The sequence below is a fragment of the Podarcis muralis genome, chromosome 5, assembly GCF_964188315.1.
Source record: "Podarcis muralis chromosome 5, rPodMur119.hap1.1, whole genome shotgun sequence".
In the NCBI taxonomy this organism is placed as follows: Eukaryota; Metazoa; Chordata; class Lepidosauria; order Squamata; family Lacertidae; genus Podarcis; species Podarcis muralis.
The window spans coordinates 71,225,527-71,250,748 of NC_135659.1; the positions used below are offsets into that span (position 1 = coordinate 71,225,527).

General features: G+C 45.6%; 1 protein-coding gene and 1 long non-coding RNA gene across 8 annotated transcripts in view; one reads left to right on the forward strand and one right to left on the reverse strand.

Moving 5' to 3' along the window:
- Nucleotides 1-16,291: 16,291 nt before the first annotated feature.
- Nucleotides 16,292-18,590, reverse strand: LOC114599481 (uncharacterized). Its single transcript, XR_003707316.2, has 3 exons — nt 18,462-18,590; nt 18,075-18,202; nt 16,292-16,391 (listed from the first exon to the last, which is right to left on the reverse strand). It is a non-coding gene; the product is annotated as an uncharacterized LOC114599481 (long non-coding RNA).
- CHD6 (chromodomain helicase DNA binding protein 6) overlaps nt 18,535-25,222 on the forward strand; it is a 108,800-nt gene continuing 102,112 nt past the window's right edge. For 4 of the 7 annotated variants that reach the window (XM_077929185.1, XM_077929183.1, XM_077929184.1 and 1 more), the window contains exon 1: nt 19,004-19,128. The gene's annotated coding sequence lies outside the window, so the exon portion shown is untranslated. Of the gene's footprint in view, nt 18,639-19,001; nt 19,129-19,926; nt 20,203-25,222 lie in introns of those variants that run through there. The other 3 variants (XM_077929179.1, XM_077929186.1, XM_077929181.1) reach the window with 3 other exon arrangements.

The following is a 25,222-nucleotide window of genomic DNA, read 5'->3' on the forward strand; positions in this document are numbered from 1 at the left end:
GTTGTTTGCCCCAGGCTCCAGGATACCTAATTCCAGTCCCGCTTGTTTATTCCTCATATTTTATTATTTCCTTTTGTGTGCAATCTCAAAGGTCATGAAGCGGGTGGGGAAAAGCAGTTGCTCCACTACACCCAAAGCCCTGCAACTGGCCCTCAGATGCTTCCCTCCCAAGGACTGTAGGTCTAATTATCCCTCTGTGTTTTTCTTTTGGTCTGAACCAAAGCCTTGACCTAATGTAATAACTCAGGTCCCAAGTTCATCTTTCAGCCTAATTTGCATGTGTACCATTCACTCATATTCATATACATAAATCATTTTTAAGAAATGAATATTTTCAAGTATCCATAAATATTCCTTCATATGCTTTAATTGCCCCCCTTATCTTTGCTTTCTCTGGAAACAATACAAAAACATGAAAAATCTCTAACTTGAATATGGAAATTAAACAATTCCCCACAGGCTGCCTGTAAGCTCCTAAATAGTTTTTTCCTTTAAACCCAAAATTTCAGGGAGTGCTATATTCAGCAACCAATTTATAATCCAGATGGCTAGCAAGGAAGCTTTTGCTTCAGCACCTGCTGCTCCAAGGCAGGTCTGTTGTTTATCCCAGTGTTTCCCAACCTTGTGCCTCCAGATGTTTTTGGCCTGCAACTCCCATCATCCCTGACTAGCAAGACCAGTGGCAAGGGATGATGGGAATTGTAGGCCAAAAACAGCTGGAGGCACAAGGTTGGGAAACACTGGTTTATCCAATCAGGCCCATCACCAGGTTGATACAGTATCTGGGCAGCCAATTAGATGCAAATGACCAAACAGCAGGCCATCTTGCTCCAGCACCTGCTTCTCTTGTTTAGGTGCAGGCATCTTCAATCAATTGCATTGCCAGGTGCATATTCCAGCAGCAGTGAGGTCATGTCTTTATCACAAGCAACACCTTGTGACTGGCATGAATGTCCCAGATCTTCCCAGGTAATCAACCTTGAGGTTGAACCAGAGCATCGCTGCCATCACCAGAACCCTTCCTTATGACCAGATGTTATGGAAAATTGGAATAGTCTCAACAATCTGCTTCCTTCCTACGAGTCTAGCCATAGGCATGCACTTCCTTAAAGCCAAATGCTTTTATCTCTCAGCAGTCTAGTCTTACGAAGCCCACAACAGCCTCTCCCCAGAGCAGCACTTAGGCAATTCTCTCTCAAAGATGCAATTCTTTCTCAAAGATGCAGGTGTAGCAAAGCTCCAAGGGGCCATTGGCTCAAATGTGGGGTCTTCAACAGGAGCATATTTATTAAGAGAAACAAGAGTGTCATTGAACCAAAATAGAAATGATCTTAGCACTAGGTCCAACTTTAGATTCAATATGGAATCCAGGGTATATTAACCTACAGGGGTTCTATTTGGAAATTAAGTCATCAGTCTTACTCTGCTTCCATCAGATCTTCTTGGCACTAGATGGGACCAAAGAAGAGAGTGATGATCCAAGACCCCATTAGAAAAAACAGAAAGGCCATGATGCTTAAATAAAGTTCACCGGTAGCAAGAAGGCCATTTGTGCTCTTTCCTGCCTAGATGGATCCAGTTGCCAACCTGGGTGCGTAGAGTGTCCAGGTCTCAAAGGTTCTTCAGTAAGAAGGCTGCCATTTACCTGTCCACAGGACAGAAGCACACAGATTCCAGGAACTTCTGACAGGCCTTACATTTCAAACAGTGTCATATTCTTCAGTTATATGATTCCCACCCCCATGTGACTTTGGGATCGAGGAGGAGGTAATAAATGAAATATACAAACTCTTACTCATCCAGTGTTCTCTCCTTAGCTCTCCACCCCTTTCCTTTTTTGCTCAAAATTCTTTGTTCGTTGTTCCTGCATAGTCTCTAACTGGGTCTTCATCTCACCCCACAGGTAAGAAAATGAATTATGCCGCTGTTTCACACAGGGAAGTTTCCTTTCTTCATAAGCAAGTCAGCCCAGGTAGAAGGTGAACAAGTTTGTAATTTAGAGTTCGGCAACAAACAGGTGCTAATTGATACCCTCGTGACTTTGGTTTTGTCCTTTTTAGCAGTAATTGCTTAATGAATTCTTGGTGTGTAAAGGTGCCTGCTGGTTTCTAACAAAGGAACATCTGGGCTCTGAGATCAGCAGAGAACAAAAAGGGGAGTTTAAATTTTCTTGCCCCTCCCCCTCTTTCCCACCGAATTCCTCCCTGGCAGGGAAGATTGGGCTGTATCATGCAGCTGCTGTTGCCAACTCAAGACAAACATTGAAGTGTACATATGGCTTTGTGCTTCGAAGATGGCTACAGAAGCTACAATCTCCTATCTAACAAGTGCTAACTTTAGATACCAGCCTGGTTGCTGTTCTTTTTAAAAAGTTTAAATTAAATTATTGTCCAGCAATAATTTCTAGAGGCAGGCAGACAATACAGATTATATTAGAAATGACCTGAAGGCATACAGTGAGTCTTACTCAAATGGTGATATTGCTTAAATTAGCTATCCCTAAAAAATTTAAATCCTCAATACTGATTTTGTTATTAGCAGCAAAGGTTGTACAGGCATGTAGGTGGAGAAATATTCAAGTACAGTGGTACCTCGGGTTACATACGCTTCAGGTTACATACGCTTCAGGTTACAGACTCCACTAACCCAGAAATAGTACCTCAGGTTAAGAACTTTGCTTCAGAATGAGAACAGAAATCGTGCTCTGGCGGCGCAGCGGCAGCAGGAGGCCCCATTAGCTAAAGTGGTGCTTCGGGTTAAGAACATTTTCAGGTTAAGTACGGACCTCCAGAACGAATTAAGTTCTTAACCAGAGGTACCACTGTACTATCTATAGGAGAATGGATGTTGAAGCCTTTGGAGTTGGCTGAACTAGGCAAACTGACAGATGATATACAGAAGAAATTGCAGTTTTCAGAATGTTAAGCTTACAGAGAAATATGGACACACTTTTGTCAATTACTGAAGGAGCATCTCCACCCCCGTCGTTCAGCCCGAACACTGAAGTCCAGTGCCGAGGGCCTTCTGGCAGTTCCCTCACTACGAGGAGTGAAGTTACAGGGAACCAGGCAGAGGGCCTTCTCGGTAGTGGCACCAGCCCTGTGGAACATTCTCCCATCAGATGTCAAGGAAATAAACAGCTACCTGACTTTTAGAAGACATCAGAATGCAGTCCTGTTTAGGGAAGTTTTTAATGTTTGATGTTTTATCGTGTTTTTAATATTCTTTTGGGAGCCACCCAGAGTGGCTGTGGAAACCCAGCCAGATGGTCAGGGTATAAATATTATTATTATTATTATTATTATTATTATTATTATTATTATTATTATCATTATCACTACAGTATTATTATTGTGTAAATTATGGAACTGTAAGCAAGGCTTGAAAGGAACTTTTTTTGTAAATAATAGTTTGTTTCACATTTTGCAATTCCTTAATGGAAATGTAATTTTAAAATTACAATTCTCTTTTGAAAAAAGGGTCTTAGTACTCTCCCCACCCCAAACAAAACACAAAAATATACAAGTATGAAGCACCAGGCTGTTTTACAGATGCATTTCCTACCCAATACAAGTTTTTTTTAAAGACAATCCTCTCACATGTGGCAGAAACAGATATGACTAACCAGGAAAGCGATCTTGGGGTCATGGCGGATAGTTCAATGGAAACGTCAAACCAATGCATAGCTGCTGTGAAAAAGATTAATCCCATGCTAGGGAGTATTAGGAAAGAGATTGAAAATGTGTTGTGAGGCCTTGTACCTAATCTGCGGTAAGGTCACATTTCCACTATTCTGGTTGCTTCATATCGCGGAGGATTTTGTAGAGTTGGGGAAAGTGCTGAAAAAATGGTCAAGGTTATGGGGCACCTTCCATACCAAGGAAGGTTATACTGTTTGGGAATTTTTAGTTTAGGAAAAAATAAGGGTGTGAAGGACACATGCTGGAGATTTATACAATTACGCACAGTGTAGGCAGGTCCATTCAGGCATTTGCCTGCCTTCCTGCTTTCAGCCAAGCCCAGAGGATGGCATTGCTTATCGATTTCTTCCTCCTTAATCTCAGTGTTTCCCTTGCAGGATGGAGGATGGGAGCAAAACTAGAATTGGTTGCCTCTGCTAGTCATTGGCTCTGGCTCCACTTGCTGCTTTGACTCTCTGCTTTCCACCCTGCCTGTCGTAATGGGCAGCAGCATGGTGTGTAGAGAAAGAGGCCAGAGAGAATTCTAAAACTAGGAGTTGGGGTCCATGGAATTAAACTGACTGGTCTTACTTTGCCTCACTAAGCATCTGAGTCATACTGTGTTGCTAAAGGAATCTTCCTGTGATTTGACCCACGCCTCTTTGTTCCCATTTAGTACATTTTCAGTACAATCCAATGCATGTTTGCTCAGAATCAAATCCCACTGTGTTCTGTTAATTATACAGTGGTACCTCGGGTTACAGTGGGATGCGGGTGGTGCTGTGGGTTAAACCACAGAGCCTAGGACTTGCTGATCAGAAGTTCGGCGGTTCAAATCCCCGCGACGGGGTGAACTCCCGTTGCTCGGTCCCTGCTCCTGCCAACCTAGCAGTTCAAAAGCACGTCAAAGTGCAAGTAGATAAATAGGTACCACTCCAAGGTAAACGGCATTTCTGTGCGCTGCTCTGGTTCACCAGAAGCGGCTTAGTCATGCTGGCCACATGACTCAGAAGCTGTACACTGGCTCCCTCGGCCAATAAAGCGAGATGAGCGCCGCAACCCCAGAGTCAGTCACGACTGGACCTAATGGTCAGGGGTCCCTTTACCTTTACCTCGGGTTACATACGCTTCAGGTTACATACACTTCAGGTTACAGACTCCGCTAACCCAGAAATAGTACCTTGGGTTAAGAACTTTGCTTCAGGATGAGAACAGAAATCCTGCGGCAGTGGAGTAGCAGCAGCGGGAGGCCCCATTAGCTAAAGTGGTGCTTCAGGTTAAGAACAGTTTCAGGTTAAGAACGGACCTCCAGAACGAATTAAGTACGTAACCAGAGGTACCACTGTACTCCCAATAAAGGATCTCAGCTTTAGCCTCAGTCCTAACCAGGACCAGACCTACCATTAGGCAGAGTAAGCAGACCCAGGCCTGGTGCTCCTGTCCTTGGAGCATGGTACCAATTTGCCCATCATGCATAAATCCCTTGTGCTTATGCTTCTTGCCGCAGCCAGAATGTCAGTGGCTTCCCACTGGAAATCCGACTCACCTCCTTCCCAAGAGGAGTGGCTAGTGAAAGTGTGGGACACTGCATTATCAGAACACCTGACACAAACAGAGAGTCCTTAATGGTTCATCAAAAATAATTCACTTTTATTTGACTTGGTATAAGTTTTTCTCCTATGTTAGCTCGTCTGCACAGCTCAGTAAACCCCCTGCTCTACAGATAAATATTATTTCTTGCACTCACCATTCTTACTGCATTTTGTATGTGCTTATGTCAATAACCGTTCTGTATGAAAAATGAGAATACTTTTTAAAATAATAATAATAATAAGCAGAGTAAGGTGCTGCCTTTGTGGCAGATGGGGTGGTAATATGAGTACTCATTAGCTCCTTGTCCATTCCCCTCTCTTGGAGGACCAATCTATGTGAGCCAGGTGACCTGCTGTGCACCTTTGAAGCTTTCAGGTGCATTGGAGGAAATGGCACCATCACCAGGGCTGAAGATGTAAAATTAGAGTGCTAGTCTGGTAAACTTCTATATATGAAGGGAGCCCATCTGACCTCAGGTAGAAACAGGTATTAGGCTGTCTCTGGTTCCAGCTAGCAACCTGCATAGGAAGTGAATTCTGTCATGAATCTCTGGCGGCCGGGATTTGACAGAGAAGTTTTCTGAATGGGCAGTGCCGGACCTTTATTTGCCTTGATGGCAACCTGAACTTCCTCTTTGGCTGACTTGGAGGATATGTAAATGGTTGCCGCAACAAAGTTTGGAAATTCTTTCTTATTGGTGAAGCAAGACGGCATATCCCTATCAGCTTCCTCAAAAGCCACAGCAGTTCCTGAATGCATGGTATGCAGCCATGAGGGACACAAATAAGGCCATAAAATCAGGCAGAGATGCATATTTGTGAGGAGAGCTTTAGACATCTGTACTGACTTTAGAAATGTGTACGTTGAATACTAATTTGATCCCTCCAGTCCCCAAAGCTCTTTCCCAAACGATCATTGCATTTGTTATTTCCCTGTAGCCCAAGGCTAAATGATGAATACAGTATTAGCTGGTGGTCTAGGACAGTGTTTCCCAACCTTTTTTGGGCAAAGGCACACTTGTTTGATGAAAAAAATATCGAGGCACACCACCATTACAGCCCCGTGACGTCAGCGCGCAGCGTCACGCCGGGAGGGACGCACGAAAGTGTAACTTTCAATTTTTTTCCCTCCCCCTTGCCGGGGAACCTCCAAGCTTTGGGGGTGGGGGGGGGGGAGGAGGCAGCAAAGCGAGGGACTGAGGGACTCCTCCAACGACAAGGGTTGGGGAAGAAGAGAAAGGGCTATTCCGCTCCAGTCACGGGAGGGGAATATGTACTGGCCCAACTGGTGTGCGGTCTTCGGAAAGCGGGGTGCGGGAAGGAAGCCTAGGCTCGGGGTCATAGAATCATAGAATCATAGAGTTGGAAGAGACCACAAGGGCCATCGAGTCCAACCCCCTGCCAAGCAGGAAACACCATCAGAGCACTCCTGACATATGGTTGTCAAGCCTCTGCTTAAAGACCTCCAAAGAAGGAGACTCCACCACACTCCTTGGCAGCAAATTCCACTGTCGAACAGCTCTTACTGTCAGGAAGTTCTTCCTAATGTTTAGGTGGAATCTTCTTTCTTGTAGTTTGGATCCATTGCTCCGTGTCCGCTTCTCTGGAGCAGCAGAAAACAACCTTTCTCCCTCCTCTATGTGACATCCTTTTATATATTTGAACATGGCTATCATATCACCCCTTAACCTCCTCTTCTCCAGGCTAAACATGCCCAGCTCCCTTAGCCGTTCCTCATAAGGCATCGTTTCCAGGCCTTTGATCATTTTGGTTGCCCTCCTCTGGACACGTTCCAGTTTGTCAGTGTCCTTCTTGAACTATGGTGCCCAGAACTGGACACAGTACTCCAGGTGAGGTCTGACCAGAGCAGAATACAGTGGCACTATTACTTCCCTTGATCTAGATGCTATACTCCTATTGATGCAGCCCAGAATTGCATTGGCTTTTTTAGCTGCCGCGTCACACTGTTGGCTCATGTCCACCGGGCGCAAGGTCCACCGACCTCGGCGGAGAAAGGCAACAACCGGAGCCGATGACCAGTGGCGTAGCGTGGGTTGTCAGCACCCGGGGCAAGGCAAGTAATTTGCGCCCCCTAACCCCTTACCATGGTCATTAATACTGACGGCTCTACTCTGGGGCAAACTTCGTGGTGACTACTGCCCTCCGTGGTGTTGTTTTTGCAATTAAAGGACCCCTGCCTCAAATAAAGCATCTTGGGGATTGGGGACTGGGATTTGCCAAGGGAGCTGGGAATTGCAGTTCAGTGGCGGGTCAGGGGGAGAGGGTCCCTTCCGCGCCTGGGTGCCGCGGGCCCCTTTGCGCCAAGACGCGCGTCTTTGGGCGTCGTGGCGCAGCCTTCTCGGTCTCCCTCCCCGGCCCGGCTAGCCCCGACGCGGCTTCTTTCTGGTACGGGGAGGGGGCTTCTTTCTGGCGCTGGGGCCAGTGCGTTGGCCGGCCTCCGGCGCGGGTGGGCGGGCCCTGTCGGGGCGGGTGGGCGGTCTTGGCGCGCAGGCACTAGAGCGCAGGTGGCTCCGGCTGGGCGCTTCATTCGCCGCCGGTGGCACGTTTGGCGGGCTGCGCGCGTCCACACAGCGACCCGAGCCTGGGCGGCGTGGCGCTTGGTGCCGGAGCCTCCGCCCGCAGCGCCCCGTCGGGAGACCCGGCCGGAAGGAGCCTCGAGCTGGCTGTCGGACGCGGCTGAAGCAGCCAAGGCGGCATGGCAGGCGGCGGCGGCTCTTCGGCGACTCCGGAGGCAGCGAGCGCGCCCCCCCCCAGAAGTTGCGCCCGGTGCTGCCGGCCCCCCCTGCACCCCCCACGCTACGCCACTGCTCCTCAGAGTCTTTTCCCGCCGCCCCCTCGCAAGACAGCCCTGAAGCCGAGCGCAGAGTGAGGGGCGGGGCCCGGCAGAGTCTCGCTGCCCCCCAACGCCTCTCGAGGCGGCATGAGGGGCGCCGCGTCAAGGGCGCCGGCGGGCGCAGCAGCAGCTCCTGTCAGGGCACGAGGCGGGCCCGGCGCCTCTCCCCCACCCACCCCGTCCGCCCACCCATATCCCGCTCAGGAGGGGCCGGTGGGCTGGCAAGCGCCTCACAGCAGCAGCACCAGAGAGGGAGAGAAGTCCGCCTCCCGCTGCCGCCGCCTCTTCATCCCCAGCAGCAACTTCCCTGCCCGGCTCCCCGCCGCCGCCGCCGCCTCCTTCTCTCCCTGCTTTGCAGTAGCAGCCGCCGCCGCCGCGGCACACAAGGCAACATCTCGCGGAACACTAGTGTGCCGCGGAACACCGGTTGGGAAACACTGGTCTAGGATTGGGGTGGGGAGGCTGTTGTCAACCCACAATATAATAAATCAGTTTTCAAATCCTCCGGAATAGATGAAAGGTAGTGCTGTTATTCTAAAGCTGAAATCAAATAGGGCTGTGTTCTCTGCTTTGACACATTTATTTGCTTGCTTGTTTGTAAGATGCCATCTTGTGGCACATGCTTTTTAGTTGTATTCTAAATTGATGTTTAAATCCCCAAGGTGACTAAAGACTGAGTATAGACAGTGATGTTGCAAACCTTCTTTGAGGCTCCAAAATATGTGTGGTCAGCTTGCTGGCTTCATTGCCACAAGCAGGGCTGTTTTAAGAATATCCGGCGCCGTGGTGCAAAGATCCCTCCGGCACCCCCCCCCCCATTTCTCAGAATTCAGAATTGTCAACCTTTTTTTATTAGGGGTGGAACCCCAAAGCTGTTGACCTTTTTTAAGGAAAGGTTCCCCAGAGTTGTAAGCATTTTTTAAGGGAGGGAACACCAACAGCACCAGAAGAAGCCTCTTAGGACTGGACTGGAGGAGGCGATCAGCGGCTGGAGGGCGGTTCCCCCGGCGGAGGCTGGACGCAGCACCCCCGGTGCAGCTGGCCACTTCATGCTGCGGTGGCCATGGCAGGCAGGTGCTCCGAGCACGGTGCTGCTTCGGCGCGGCATGGTGGAGGCAGGTGAGGGTGGCGGGTGGGCCGGGGGAGCCAGCCCCATGGAGATCCGCAGCGCCTGATGCCCAGCTCAGAGACGAAGACGTTGGGCAAGCGAGCACACCGAGCGAGCAGGCCTGCGCCGAGTGAGCGAGTGGGCCTGCGCTGCTTCCGCCCAGCGTTGGCTCGGTTTTTCCCCTTTTAGCCTTCTGGCGCCCCACAGAATTCGGCGCCTGCAGGCTAAAAGGGAAAAGGCCAAGCCGACGCTCAGTGCGAGCGGCGCACACACCCTCGTTCACTCAGTGCTCGTTCAGTGTTCCCCGGACTCTCACCTGGCGCCCTCAGAACTTGGTGCCCTGGCGCCCTGCATCACTAGCGTCTATGGGTCTACAGCATTCCACTGTGGAAAGGCCTAAGAGAAGCCCCCTGGACCTGTTTACAGTAGTCAGTTTTCAGTCTCGCTTGCTTCCTCAGTGCTGTGCTGTTGCCTGCTCCTCAGCTTTGTAGGTCAAAGATAAAACTATCCCAAGGCACTGGATGGATTGGGTGATATAGATGGCCTGCACTGCTCTTTACAGCAGGACTGTCTCATATGTTGGACTTGATTCACAGCAGACTTGCCACTGGTCCATACCTAGCTGCTTCTGCAGAAAGAGAGAAAGTGTTCCAGGACTTAGAAATCATTAGAAATTTTGAAATTATGGCCTGAACTACTGTTGCCCTGCCAGGTGTCTAAAACACCAAGCCTCAAGTGTTAAAAGAACCAATATTCACCTCAAAGGAAGTGAAGCTAGCAGTTTATTCATGAGAACTGAAAGATCAATAAAACTGTTAATATTTTTATCCTTTATAACTGTCAGCAGAAGTTTGTCTATCCAGAGACTTGTCAAAATAATTATTATCATCATTTAATGTTTGTTAAAGCATCTAAAAATATACCCAAAGCTTAAATTAAAACTTCCTACACACAGGCCCCCAGTCTACATAATTCAGAAGGAATGGATAATCAATATTCTCTTCAGAATTTAACATTCTGCTGAAAAATAATACGGCTGTCCTGTTATGTATTTCTGGCTGTGTGAACAAATATACTGTACATTCCAAATGTAAAGCGAGACATTATGGGTTTTCCCAGAATTGAATATGGGAAGAAAAAACTGTCTCTTCATTTTAGAAAATGTCAGCTTTTAAACAAAACAGCCCTTTAAAACAAATATTATGCCTATTCAATGCTCTTTAGAATGTAAGATCCTTACCTTACACAGGGTGCTGGTTCCAAGGAGCCACACAAATTCTGCCTGTCCAACGATGCTTGGGGTTCATGTTTCTTCGACAGCAGACTCTTCTCTACAATGCTTCATGGAAATTTTATTTTGCAACTGATGGGATTTTTGAAAAAACTGGTGTGTGTGTGTGTGTGTGTGTGTGTGCTGTTCATTGGGGGAGGGGGCATTTTACACATTGCCAAAAAAAACAAAAGGCATTGCCTCCACCCAAAAAAGACTAAAGAGAACACAGATGTCAAAATTTTGCACATGTTAATTAGAGAGAGAGATATGAAGATTTAGACATAATTGGTATAATTTAAATTGAAATATATTTCCCCATAGTGAGAAATATTGTGACCAAGTGAATGGTCTGCTGTCATGGTGCTGTTAATGGACATCTTTAGCGCCCCTGCTCTTCCTTCATAGGGGCTTTATTTTCAACCTGGACAGACCAAATAACTTTTCAAATGGAGGACTCCTTCAGAGGACTGCCCTTTGTCCTAACTGTTGAAAGGGGCTGCTTGGTTGGCACTGACCTGTGACAAGTTTTTTTCAGTGGTGGTTGCCTGGCTTTGAAATATTCTCCTTAGTGAGGTGTACCTGTCTGCATCATTATTAACTTTCGGGAGGAGTTTGAAAACATTCCTGTTTACCCAGGCCTTTGGTGGCTGAAAAACTCTGTTCCTGGCAACCACAAGATAATTGGATAGAAGTATGTTTTTATTGTGATTTAGAATGTTTTAATCAGTTTTGGAATATTGTTGCTTTGGTGTGTGTGTGTGGTGTGTTTTTTTGGTTAGGTCTCCCCCATTTTTTTCTTTTATATGGTTTATCTGTTTGTTGCCCTGGACTCCTTGAGGAATAAGGGTTGGATAGAAATTCAACAAATAATAAAGCTGTGGGGGCGGAATCACCACAAATATATCCAAGCTCTTGAGTACACCTTAATTACTCTTCTGATCCTGGCTACAAATTCACCTGAGCTTTGTTGCATCACGTTTTAAAATTGTTATTTATTGATTTTGGCAATTTATATACCACTTAATTATAATGATCACTAAGCTGTATACAGCAAGAAAGAATATTTTTTTGGTTCTCTGCCATAAAGTAAGGAATACTTCAAATCACAACAAATTTTAAAAGGCATAATTTACTGGACTCATACATGGGGACCATGCACATTTATTTCAGTGGCACTTATAGAGGCAGAAAATGCAGTGAGTAGCACAGTGAGAGCAGCAAAGTTGACCAAAAGTTAAGGAAAAGGTTGCTCCTGCCCTGCACTAGAGTCTTCCAATATTGGTGAGGCATTTGCTTTTCCAGCTGGAAGGGGAATTAAAATAGAGGTGTCACGCAACATGTAATATAGCACAATATGATCTAACAAATTATCATATAGTGAGGTAGCACTAGGTAGCTATAGGAAAATGGAAAGAAAAAGAGGAGCCAATAATTAAGCCCCTTGACAGAAATGTCAAAAGACTGTTCAAGAGCCGAATAGCAGGCTATTTACTAAGCTCACTGTTGCATTCAGCAGGAAGCAATAAAAGGGATAGAACTGGCAAGTTGTTGTTTGTTGTTGTTGTTGTTTAGTCGTTTAGTTGTGTACGACTCTTTGTGACCCCATGGACCAGAGCTCGCCAGGCATTCCTGTCTTCCACTGCCTCCCGCAGTTTGGTCAAACTCATGCTGGTAGCTTCGAGAACACTATCCAACCATCTCGTCCTCTGTTGTCCCCGTCTCCTTGTGCCCTCCATCTTTCCCAACATCAGGGTCTTTGCCAGGGAGTCTTCTCTTCTCATGAGGTGGCCAAAGTATTGGAGCCTCAGCTTCACGATCTATCCTTCCAGTGAGCACTCAGGGCTGATTTCCTTAAGAATGGATAGGTTTGATCTTCTTGTAGTCCACTGTTGCATTCAGCAGGAAGCAATAAATGGGACAGAACTGGCAAGTAGGTAACTTTAATTAAAGGCACAGAAGCCCTGAAAAGCCGCAATAGCACGTTGCATGTCCTTACTGGCTTGTGCTGAAATTGCATTAAAAACTTGCCATGTGGGTACGACAGAAAAACCATTGCAATGCAACTATTTGTTATCAACCATGTCACCTGGATTATCTGTAAAATCTAGTGAAGAAAGGATGCAATGCAGAGAAAATTGGAATTGGAAGCTCAACCTGGAAAAGGAAGGTACAGCATAAGGATCTGCCTCATGTTTGCCTGTAGGTTTATTTTTTGGTCATCTTTTCAATTATTTGATCAACATAGCAAATTATTTGCTCAACATAGCAAAGAATTAACCAAAGGGGAAAAAAGAACTTTGGGAAAAGAGACATAACAAAAGTGTCTCAAAATAAACAACATGCCATAGTCTTTCACAAATGGGATTTATTCATTTTTCCAAGTAAAGAGATACAAATAATCTGTACTTTGGTTTGGTTTATATGCTGCCCCATCTTGTTATGCTGATGCATAATAGAGAGTGGTGTCATTAGAACATCTACAACATTTGCCATGTCCATGACTGCTGATGAGCGATGTTTTCCATGGTGACTATATCCCATATTCAAAGTACACGTAGAAGAAATGTTTGTTTGGTTTTCCCACATACTAGCTATGACTCATTTCCCTGCAGTTATCATGAATTATCCATTCCTTGTGTTTCATGCATTACTTGCAAGTTGCAACTATATTAACTATATTAAAAAGCATAGATATTGGAAAAAAAGAGTTTGGTTCTTCTTCTTAGCATGGATAATATTTCTCATTAACTTCCCAAACTTCTCACTATTGGAGCAATTAGACAGCTCTGTAACTTCCTGGATCTCTTTTGGATTTTGAAGTGTTGGGGCTCATGATAATTGTGCAAAAGAGATCATTACAGTAGATACAGATTTTCATGTCTCTTCACAAGCAGCTGCAGCTGTTCAGAAATTCTGTTTTGTTCAACTTCACAACTACTGTAATAACAGCAGGAAAAGTGGGAGGCTAACCTGTGGCTCTCTAGATGTGGTTGTAAAGGTAAAGGGACTCTTGACCATTAGGTCCAGTCGCGGACGACTCTGGGGTTGTGGTGCTCATCTCACTTTATTGGCCGAGGGAGCCAGCGTACAGCTTCCAAGTCATGTGTTTAGCTTCTGGCGAACCAGAACAGTGCACGGAAACACCATTTACCTTTCCGCCGAAGCGGTACCTGTTTATCTACTTGCACTTTGACGTGCTTTCGAACTGCTAGGTGGGCAGGAGCAGGGACCGAGCAACAGGAGCTCACCCTGTTGCGGGGATTTGAACCGCCGACCTTCCGATCGGCAAGCCCTAGGCTCTGTGGTTTAGACCACAGCGCCACCCGCGTCCCTCAGATGTGGTTGTACTACAACTCTAATCATTCCTGACCATTGGCCATGCTAACTAGAGCTGATACGATTTGGTGTTTAGACTGCCATCTTGATTCAAAATGGCATCTAGTTGTATCTAAACATAGACAAAAACTTTATTCCTGATCTTTGGATTCACTATGCAAAAATTGGTTAGGTTATCTTTAGAGGTGTCCAAACACATAGCAAACATCGATGTACCAAGATTTATAGTAGATTCTGGAAAATACTGAGGCTCAGACTTTGACATATCTCTAGACAGTTTACATGGTTTATGGGGGCAGCTGTCAAATATGGCTTTATATTTCATTCCCTTGGGATGGAACACAGAGCTCAAGCATCATTTTGGTGGGCCCCAGTACAAACTTGTAATGCAGGTCCCTGTCCCATCCTACACCTACAATCTCATGACTTTTCTACCATCCACCTGAAAAAACTAATCATTCACTATTTTTGTTTCATATACTATTCGGCTTGAAGAAGAGTTTTATAAAGATTTTTTTTTGTAACTTTGTTGTTGTTGCTCCTAATAAAAATATTATCCTGTTGATGTTATCTTTATTTTATAAAAATATTTGTGTACTGTTATTTCATTTTTAAAAAAATCAAAGTTGTTTACAACCATTATAGGGCCACAATAAAAATACATTAAAATTTAAAACAGATCACCAGCTATTACAGAAAGGTTTGCAGCAAATATTCAAAGGCTAATATAGAATACACCTCCTAATTTGCTAGTTGAAGAGCACCCTACTCAACTAGATCAATGACATGAAAGGCTTGGTTTCAGGTTGAAGTCCCATGAGCTTTAGAACTTGGGGGACAACCAGCGATGCTCCTAACAGATGATCTCAGTGATGGAGCTGTAATATAAGGGTCCAGGTAGTCCCTGGACCTCAGTTATTCAGGGCTTTGTAAATTAATACAAGAACCTTGAACCTGGCTCACTAGTAGATGGGCAGCCAGTGCAGAATGTTTTTACAATCGTGTCACATGTTATTGGCAATGTGCTTTCTGTTCAGCAGTCTGTTGCATTCTGCTTTTATACTAATGTAAGAACATTACTGCACACATTTGATAGATAAACCAGTTAACTTAAAACTTTTATTTTTCTGGTCTTTTTCATTGTAAAAGCATGTATAATTTCCCCAAATTCTCTTCCAAGTTGACACTCAATAGACAAAACAGCTAGGTGGCTTAACTGTTCTTGCCCATAGTATAAAGGATGCAGTTTTTGTTGAATGCTAGTTTGCTGAAACGTTACTCAGGTTCGGCCAGAGTCGCTGGCAGTGTGCAAAAAATCCACAGGGCTATGGACACTTCGTTAAAAAACCAGTAGCAGTTGTATTTTTGTAAATCTCATATAATAAGATACTAGGAAGGGGCAGGGGGTGGATCACAAGCTTTTCCATAGTAGGCATATCTATATCTGTATCTCAGATGCAGCATTTGATAAGGAAAATTCTCCAAAAGATCTGAACAATACTTGTGAAGCAGACATTTAGACACTTCTTCTAGTTACTCAGATGCTAGTGTCACAGATGTTACAAAAGCAACAGAATGTAAAACAAATGTTACTGGTTTCTTTTGATCTACAGTTTCACCTCATTTCCCATTTATCAGCACACGGACAGCAGCAGTTGGATTTCATCCCCTGGAATTTTTAAATACTTAAATGAAAGATCTAGCATGGTGCCTTTTGTAAAGCTGACTTCCAAAATTATGTTGTCTTCTTTACATGACCATGATATTATTTGCTCCAGTGATCTTCTAAGAACGGAACCAGTTACCATTTTTGATGGGATCTCTAAAAACAGAAAAAGGGACGCGGGTGGCGCTGTGGGTTAAACCACAGAGCCTAGAACTTGCTGATCAGAAGGTTGGCAGTTCGAATCCCCGCGATGGGGTGAGCTCCCGTTGCTTGGTCCCTGCTCCTGCCAACCTAGCAGTTCGAAAGCACGTCAAAGTGCAAGTAGATAAAGAGGTACCGCTCCGGCAGGAAGGTAAACGGCGTTTCCGTGTGCTGCTCTGGTTCGCCAGAAGCGGCTTAGTCATGCTGGCCACATGACCCGTAAGCTGTACGCTGGCTCCCTTGGCCAATAAAGCAAGATGAGCGCCGCAACCCTAGAGTCGGTCATGACGGGACCTAATGGTCAGGGGTCCCTTTACCTTTACCTAAAAACAGAAAGAGTAAACGATATAGGCCAGGTAAACAATAGCTTGGGTTTCTACAGTGGAAGCACAGGGTTTCTTTAACATGCAGAAAATATATGAAACTCTCCTTATTTGAACCCAGGTATGATTGTGCATTGCAACTGATAAAGGATGCAAGGTGCCATATGTTAAAAAAAAATCAGTAAAATTCATATTATAAAATGAATGTGTAGGAGATAGTGAAGGAAGGAATTAGATGAGAACAACTGCAGGACAAAGTATTTTGGAACTCAGTTCATCATTTATTGCGGAAATTTGAGTACAATGTCTGGAGAAATAAGGAAGATGACATGCTTGGTAAATCCATCCAGAACAAGAGCTGTGAAAAAGTAAAGGAAATAAGTGTGATAATATGAAGATGGATTTAGAAGAACTATAACAGGCAAATGGAAGTACAGAACAGAATGTGTTTAGAAATAAGTAGTGCAGTGTACCTTCTTGATGACAACAGTTGTAAATGGAGGGAAAAGGAATCTATTGCAATACAGTATAGCAATTCCTAAGCTTACCTCATAGAAGTAACTGAGAAAACGGAAGTCTGAAGATGTAAACTAGAAAACTTAACTTCTAACACGGAACTATAACATTTTTGTCAAATGTTTGCAAACTTTAGTATTTTGAGATTTCCTTACTACAATTTCTATCAGTGTAGCAGACGTATTTATTTCCCATGTGGGTAACAGCATGCTTCCGTGACTTTGGAAAAGTTGCAGCTTTGTTTGGTACTTTGGTCTATTCTTACTTTGATTGAGGACTGATTTATATGACCAAATGGACATATTCAGAATGTTGGTTGAACGGATCTGTGCAGAAGGACCAGCTTGACCAGCTAAGTGGGCAACTCCCTAGTTAGAATGGGTATGAATGCTAGTCTAGGATCTTCTACTGCCAGCTGGTAGTGGTACTCCAGTTGGAGGTCTTACACAGTTTTGTTTTAAAAATAAAATAATTTGTATTTAATTTTGCAGCAAGAAATCAACTTCTCACCTAGAACGTCATTTTTCGGTGTGTGTATCCATATGCATACTGTGTAACATATGTATACTGGGGAAGGGCTTCTAGCTTAGTGGCTGGGAATCTGTTTTGCATACAGCTCCCTGGTTCCGTCCCCGACATCTTCAGTAGGAGTGAAAAAAACCATCCAAAACCCTGAGGAGCCACTTCCAGTCAGTGTAGAATATACTGATCTAGATGGACCAATGTTCTGACTTGGTGTAAGGCAGCTTCTTATATTGAACCCTTCACTGTCTTTATACAACTTGTCTAAATACCTCACATCTTACCTATTCCTTTGACCCTCAAAATAATGCATCTCTCCAAAAGGAGAGATTTTGGAATATTGGTGGTTTAAAGTGACTTGTCCATATAAGATAGGACGGGGAATCATATTACAGTATTGTGTCCCTGACTGACCATTCTCCTCATCTGCATACTATGGTGAGTCAGCTTCTGACCATCTATTCTAGCAAAGCAGCTCTGAATGCTGGTAGGATGTTGTTGCTTTCAGGTCATGCTTGTGGGCTTCCCACAGGAAATCTGGTTGGCCATTGTGAGAACGGGATGCTGGGCTGGTGAGCCATATATCTTCATCTATATAGGCTATACATTTGCTGTATCTCTATCAGAACTGCAGCAAACCATTCCTTCTACAGCTGGGTCATCAAAAATAGGCAGCAGCACCTTAAGCAAGTATCGGAAATTGAACCAGAAACTTAGTTCATGCAAAACTTGGGCCCTACCACCAAGTTTAGCATATGGGGAAGCACTTGGTGTGATTGCTTTGTGCCATGCCCCCCCCCATATGCTAAGTCCATCCACTTTTGCTATGCCACAACAAAGCTGCACTGAGCTGTCCCTGTGGTAAATGTGGGTGAATTTGGGCACTAGGCACACTGTGAAGTAATTCCATGACTGAATTGGCGTACAGATGTTTGGCAAGGATCTACTCTGCTCATGCTGTATCAGCTTGTTCATATTTTCCAAAGAGTAACACCCTACTCACCAGCCTACATATGGGGGAAAGAAAATAACATAACTGGCAGAAGGCAAGAGGTCTTATTTCAGTGTTTCTTTTCCAGGAATGTTCCATAGGTGCACCATTCAACCGGCGTATCAACTGCGCACATTAGCCTGGAACCAATAAAATAACATTAAAACCAGTTAGCAAAAGAAAGGTCTTCAGAATGTGTTTGATTAACTCCCACTGCAGCCATTACTCAACAGATTTTTTTTTTTTTTTTTTTGAGGGGGAGGAGAGGAAAGCTACGCTAAGGAATAGCTCGTCTAGATTGGCGCTACCCCACATCTCTTTGAACAAGGAAAGTTGGCATCCTTCCCCTCCCCCCAGTATTATGCCCATTTCTCCTTCCCACACGCGACAAAAAAAGACCTGCATCGTCCTGCTCGGAGGTTGCACATTCCACCTCCAGACACTGTGCTTTAAATGCAGGAAATCTCACATCCGGGACATGAAAAGCGAGCAAAGACGTGGAATGCAAAGGGGGAGAGGTTCTCCCCCGCTTCTCCTCCCCTCCCTTCTTCTCCTCCGCTTTTAATGCTGGCTGAAGTAAGTAAAAAACCCCTTGATTGGAGGATACGGGACTGGGGGGCGAAATCCTTCTCTCCTCTGCTAGCCTTTGGAAAGTTGCAGCTACAGTTGCGTTGGGCAACCGAGCTGGAGAGCTGGAAGGGGGCGGGAGGCAGGTCAGAGAAGGACCGGGGCTGCAGATCCGGGAGGCAAAAGGAATTGCGGGGAGGGTGCGGGGGGGGGGGGAAATGCTCGGTCCTTGCCACAGCCAATCCCGGCAGCGATCACATCAATGCAAATAGGAGCACAATGGAGCTAGCAATAAGCGCGCTGCAGCCAAGCTTGGAGCGGGCTGCGCTTGGCTGACGGGCCGCCTCTCCAATGGCAGGCGCCGGGGGGCTGCGGGTGGCCAGTGGCTGCAGCGCGGGGGCGTGCCGGGGCCAGGCTAGGCTGTCCTTGCAGGGTGTCTGGGCTAAACTTCACCAAATAATAGCTGTTTGTATTTTGGCTGCTGCAGGAGCCATTTTAGGTAAGTTGGGCTCTGAACTTTTTATTGGCGCGCCGTGCGCGAGTGAGGGGTGCGCGGGGTGCGCAAGGCGGCCCGGGGGCAGCCTATGAATGAACTCTGCGCTCGCCGGGCAGGGCAGGCGGCAGGGGCCAAGGAGCCGGCGGCTGGTCAGGCGGCCCGGGCTCGGCGGGCGGGCGGGCGGGGAGGGAGGGGGGTCTTGCCAAGCGCTTAGTTTCTCCTCTCAGACACTGTCATGGCGTTGGCGAGGCTCTGTCCTTGGGAAGCAGAGCTGGGCGCCGGGGGAGGGGGTGCTGCGTGTGATGGTGCCCTTGCGCAGAGTTGCAAGGAGGGAGAGGATGCCCATGTGGAGCCGAGCAGGGATGCCCCGCAGGTTCCCCTTGCAGCGCAAACCTTCCCCCTTAAAGCGCAAGGCTCGGGGAGGAGAGCAAGCGGGGGATGGGGGAGGGAGGGAAGATGATCTGCAGCTCCTCCCTCTCCCCCTGTGTGCAGGCAGGCTGTGGGGCTGCCGCCGCTGACCCTCACCCCCAGAAGTTCTCTGCGCCTGCCCACTGTTTTGCATGGGTGGCGATCGGGAGGATGCGCCGTCCAACCCCAGCTGCGACTCCCCTTGGGTCTAGTCCCACGCACTGCAGTTTGCTTTCTCCCCCCCCCCCCAGCCCTCCCTCCGAGGCGCTCACGCACAGAAACGCGCGCACACACACACACAACGCACAGTCCAGCCCACCTGCCTCTTTTGCAGATCCATCCACAATACGGCCATGAGTCATGTGCATTCCTGCAACCATGACCAAGTTTGGTGCAATTCCGGGGCTAGGGAGAGATTAGCATCGAAGGAGAGTTGGAAACTCAATCCATCTCTCTCTACTCCTCCTTTCATTGTTTTGCGTCCGTGTTGCCACCTTCCGAATTATGCCGCCGGGAGGTAGTGATGTTTTGTAGAGGGCTTGTAAATATTTGCAGATTAAAAAGCAAATCGGGAGGCCCTGAATTCCCAGGGTGAAAGAGCAACTCCCCATCTTGTTTGATTTTGTGACCGCCACAGCGCTGTATGTTTTGAACTATGAGACGTGTTCGGTAAGCATTCCAGCGTTTACAAAAATGGTACACAGCAAGCCTGCATGGCTGTGTGTTTGTGTGTCTGTCTTGGAGGGGGAGACTTGGAACCTGCAAACTGTGTACACTGTCCCTGTGGACTAGTGACTTAAAAAGTGTACGTGTAGTACAGGGTGGTGCATACTGAAATGGGACTTATCATTGAGAGAAGTGTTTTCCAATAACCTGGGATTCCACATGGAGTATGAAGTTTACATACTAAAGAATGGTTATAGACCTGGTCTGCTACCAGTACGTGGTAAGAAACACCGCAGATAAGAAGTATCTCTGCTGTGGTATACTGGCATTCGTTAGACTCATACTATACAAGCTGTGATTTTGATGACATTTTTGTACTTCCCCCACTATTGTAGCAAAATGTCAATTCATTGCCAGTCTCCTAACACTGCAACCAGCAAAACAACTCATTAATTTCAAATCTGGAATATCATCACCCACAGCTTCTTGACCTAGGGCAAGCAAGGGCATCTTCTAACCCTGAAGTGGATTGGAAAACACAAATGAAATCTGCTAATGAAAGCAATTAATGAGCAAGGCTTTCTGTGCTGTAAAAGCGGCAACTATCATTGCTGCCAGCTGATCCGTTCCTTCTCTTTTGCTGTGTGCAGAGCAGACACAGATCTTTTGTGACTTTGCAGTGGTAGTCGCAATAGAAGAGGCATGGCAAGTCACATTAGAGTCACTTCTCATTCACTCTGTTGTCGCTGTCTCCCTGTGAACTTGTAGTCTCATTACGCAGCCTTAATCCTCATCATTTTGATCACTTCTTGGGGGAATTCTTTATGTCTTGTACCAATGACTTTTTACTGGTAATCGGAATGGATTTCTTCATATTGATCAATAAGCTTCTCGGTCTAAATGCTATAAGAAGTCAAAGGGAAACCCACACACTCCCAAACATAATGTAAAAAAAAAAAGGGGGGGGGGAATAAATCATACGTTGTGGCTGGCTGGTGAAACCATTTTTTATAATATACCAAGCGTTTTTTCTGTATTGACTTGCCTTTATGATAATTACTCAAAACTTTAAATAAAGTTGGGAATGTCTGAGACTGGTGAGCCATTTGATATTTGCGATACTACTCTTGACAGCAGGGTTAGATGTTCTGAGAGCGAGTGTAGTGTCAATGTGATTGATGGACTGGATCAGTCACAGCCTCTCAGCTTTGGCTACATTGCACCATGGTTGTAAAGATGAAATGTGAGGAATATATGCTTCTCTGAGCTCCCTGGAGGAAATATGTAATAAATGAAAACAGTAAGTAAGTAAGTATTTGCTAGCCTGCATAGATTCTTCAAATTTATTAGTTTGATCCCTAGACTTAGGCATATTTCTCACTGTGGTTGTGAACCCATGTCTTGACAAAGCTAGAACTGGGAGACCCTTTGACATCAGCTTTTCTATGTGGAAACAGGGTTTTGTTGTTGTTGTTGGCAGTGTTCGAAATTAGGCGGTTGCCAGGCGCATTTTGCACCTGGCTTTCGACCACTTGCGACCAAGTGAAGATGCCTGGGTGCCAGGATGGTGTCTGACGTCTCCACCATCTGGAGGTGCATGCCTGGGATCTTGTTGGTCGTGGTATGAACCATTCAGTGATGAGCAGCTCTTCACCCATCTAAAGCAGTTATAGCCCAGACACAGATTTACCACGTCTAGTGAGAACTAGGTTTTAGCTGAGCCAAAAACATGTTCTTAGGATGAAGAATCATGGCCTGCTTCTCCATTGTATCCTTGTTACTGCAATGCTTTGGTAACATTGCAGTGATGTTATCCTGATGCTGCAAGGGAAATGTACAGGATTGTTGTGTCAGTGATACAGTGCATCTTGACTTAACTTGAAAAAGAGGTCCCTCTTTTTTAAAAAATGTAGCGTGTACTTTTCGACTTCTGTTAGTTTGGAACACCATGTTTTAGTAAAATGACTGTCCTGTTCTTGTTTTCTTTGAAATAAGTCCCACTTTGTTCAGCTGGGTTTACTCATAGTATGTAAATGATGCATAGAAGTACAGCTGTCATTTACTGAAAGGTGTTGCCTGTATATTTTAATAATACATGTATTATCCTGTCATTTTGCATAAAGTTCCAAGGCGGAACAGTGGTACTGCTAAGTTGTTTTGAGCAGTCCTAATGAGAAATTTCAGTAATATTGTTCAGAGTTGCACCTTAGTATTGGGAGAGGCTGAGATGTCGTGTCTCTTGGGACCAAACAGGAATTGAACAACCTGTTCCTTGTATTCCCTGGTGAGAGATTGTCTCTGCAATCCCTGGTGGGACCTTTGATGAAATCAATAAATCTCTTTGGGATGTTTCCTCTCTGATGTCTTGAAAGCACGGGGGTCTGAGACTTTGCTACAAAACTTAATTTATTTGTATTTGTCCATCATCCCACCCGCTGAACATTTTCCTTGGAAAGTAAAACTACTTTCATACTCATCCTTCATTAGCAAAGATACATGAATTTTAGTTTTTATTTTGTAAATTTGTTTTTTGTGTGGATTCCACTTTAATTAATTAATTAATTAATTATGTGGATTCCAGTTTAATTAATTAAACTGGAATCCACACAAAAAACAAATTTACAAAATAAAAACTACAATTCATGTATCTTTGCTAATGAAGCTGGTATCATTACAATTATGCATCTCTTCATTTTCTTTAGCATTTGCAAAACCTGGTGGTAGAAACGAGAGCCAAATGCAAGAAGAGAAATCATTAATAAAATGATGGAGGAGATTAGAGGCAGTAGACTTTTATTCAAAGAGGCGGATATGGAAATAGGTTTGAGCTTTTGTAGGTAACAGGAGATTTTGTCAGGATAGGTTGAAATCTCTTGTTGAAAGCTGCATAAGGTGTGCATCCACAATTGCCGTGTGTGTGTGTGTGTGTGTGTGTGTGTGTAAGTTAGCATTCCTCAGGTGGGAACAACCAATTCTTTCTCTTTCCATGATAATCTGGCTGTGGAGACTGCTGATTGGCTCACCTTTGTGGCAGTCATGTCAATTGCAGAGTTACTCCCGTGATCCGTTCAAGAGTAGTTCAAAGAGGTTTTTTTTTAAAAGGATTTTTTTTTTTAAAAAAAAAATAAGGCGCCAAATAAATGTTTCATCAAATTAACATACTGTATGCTTGGGAGAAAAAAATTATCAAGCAAAAAAACTCATCTGAAGGACAAGCAGCAGCAAAAATGGTCCTGGATTTGGTGCCAGGTACCTGTGGGTTAAACCATAGAGCCTAGGACTTGCTGATCAGAAGGTCGGCGGTTCGAATCCCCGCGACGGGGTGAGCTCCCGTTGCTGGGTCCCAGCTCCTGCCAACCTAGCAGTTCGAAAGCACATCAAAGTGCAAGTAGATAAATAGGTACCGCTCTGGCTGGAAGGTAAATGGCGTTTCTGTGTGCTGCTCTGGTTCGCCAGAAGCAGCTTAGTCATGCTGGCCACATGACCCGGAAGCTGTACGCCGGCTCCCTCAGCCAATAAAGCGAGATGAGCGCCACAACCCCAGAGTCGGTCACAACTGGACCTAATGGTCAGGGGTCCCTTTACCTTTACGTGTGTAAAGAAGTAAAGCAAGCAGAGCATGCAGTACAGCAAAAAAATAAAGATGGGCTGTTTTTTGGGTATGCTAGTCACACCAGTAAATATCAAGTGGTAATTCTTTTCCTGGGCAGTATTACTTCAAGCTACAAGTAGGAAGATAACATGTTTGAATTCTTCTCCACTAAGCAAAAACAAAAAACAAAAAAACTTTTGTCTGGGACCATGGATTGCTCAGTTGGTCACAGTATAGTGCAGATAATGCCAAGATTGCAGGTTCGTTCCCCCTATGGGACAGCTGCATTTCAGGGGGTTGGATTTGATGATCCTCGGGGTTCCTTCCAACTCTATGATTCTATGATTTTGGAGAGCTCCTGGTGGCTAGGATAGGCCGCAGTGATGAGCTGGATGGTTTGGTAGCTTCTTTGAGAACAATTCAAACATACTTTCCTCCCTGCCACCAATATCATGCAGGAAACATTTTACCACCTGGTTCTGCGAGGTCTCCCTTTAGAATTCAGGCCAATGGTGTAGCGTGGGGGTGGGGGCACAGGAGCAGTTGCCCTGGGCTCAAAATTTCAACACCCAATGATGCCTCAACACAGCTGCGTGCTTCCGTCACTGGGCTTTGTTGAAAACAGCTTTTCCATGTCAACCAGGACGGGACCTTTCCAGACTGCGGCTGCCATTTCCTGGGTGACGTGGATACCTTTAGGGAGGCAGTTGAATGCGCATGCATACAGTGGTACCTCGGGTTACATACGCTTTGGGTTACAGACACTTCAGGTTACAGACTCCACTAACCCAGAAATAGTACCTCGGGTCAAGAACTTTGCTTCAGGATGAGAACAGAAATCGTGCAGCCGCGGCATGGCAGCAGCAGGAGGCCCCATTAGCTAAAGTGGTGCTTCAGGTTAAGAACAGTTTCAGGTTAAGAACAGACCTCCGGAATGAATTAAGTACTTAACCCGAGGTACCACTGTACTAAAGGGATGCGGGTGGCGCTGTGGGTAAAACCTCAGTGCCTAGGACTTGCTGATCGTATGGTCGGTAGTTCGAATCCCCACGGCGGGGTGAGCTCCCGTCGTTCGGTTCCAGCTCCTGCCTACCTAGCAGTTCGAAAGCACCCCTAAGTGCAAGTAGATAAATAGGTACCGCTTTATAGCGGGAAGGTAAACGGCGTTTCTGTGCACTGCACTGGTGCTGGCTCGCCAGAGCAGCTTCGTCACGCTGGCCACGTGACCTGGAAGTGTCTTCGGACAGCGCTGGCTCCCGGCCTCTTAAGTGAGATGAGCGCACAACCCTAGAGTCGGACACGACTGGCCCGTACGGGCAGGGGTACCTTTACCTTTATCTTTTACCACTGTACTATGTTCATTTGATGTTTTTAATATTTTGTTGGGAGCTTCCCAGAGTGGCTGGGGCAGATGGGCGGTATATAAATAAT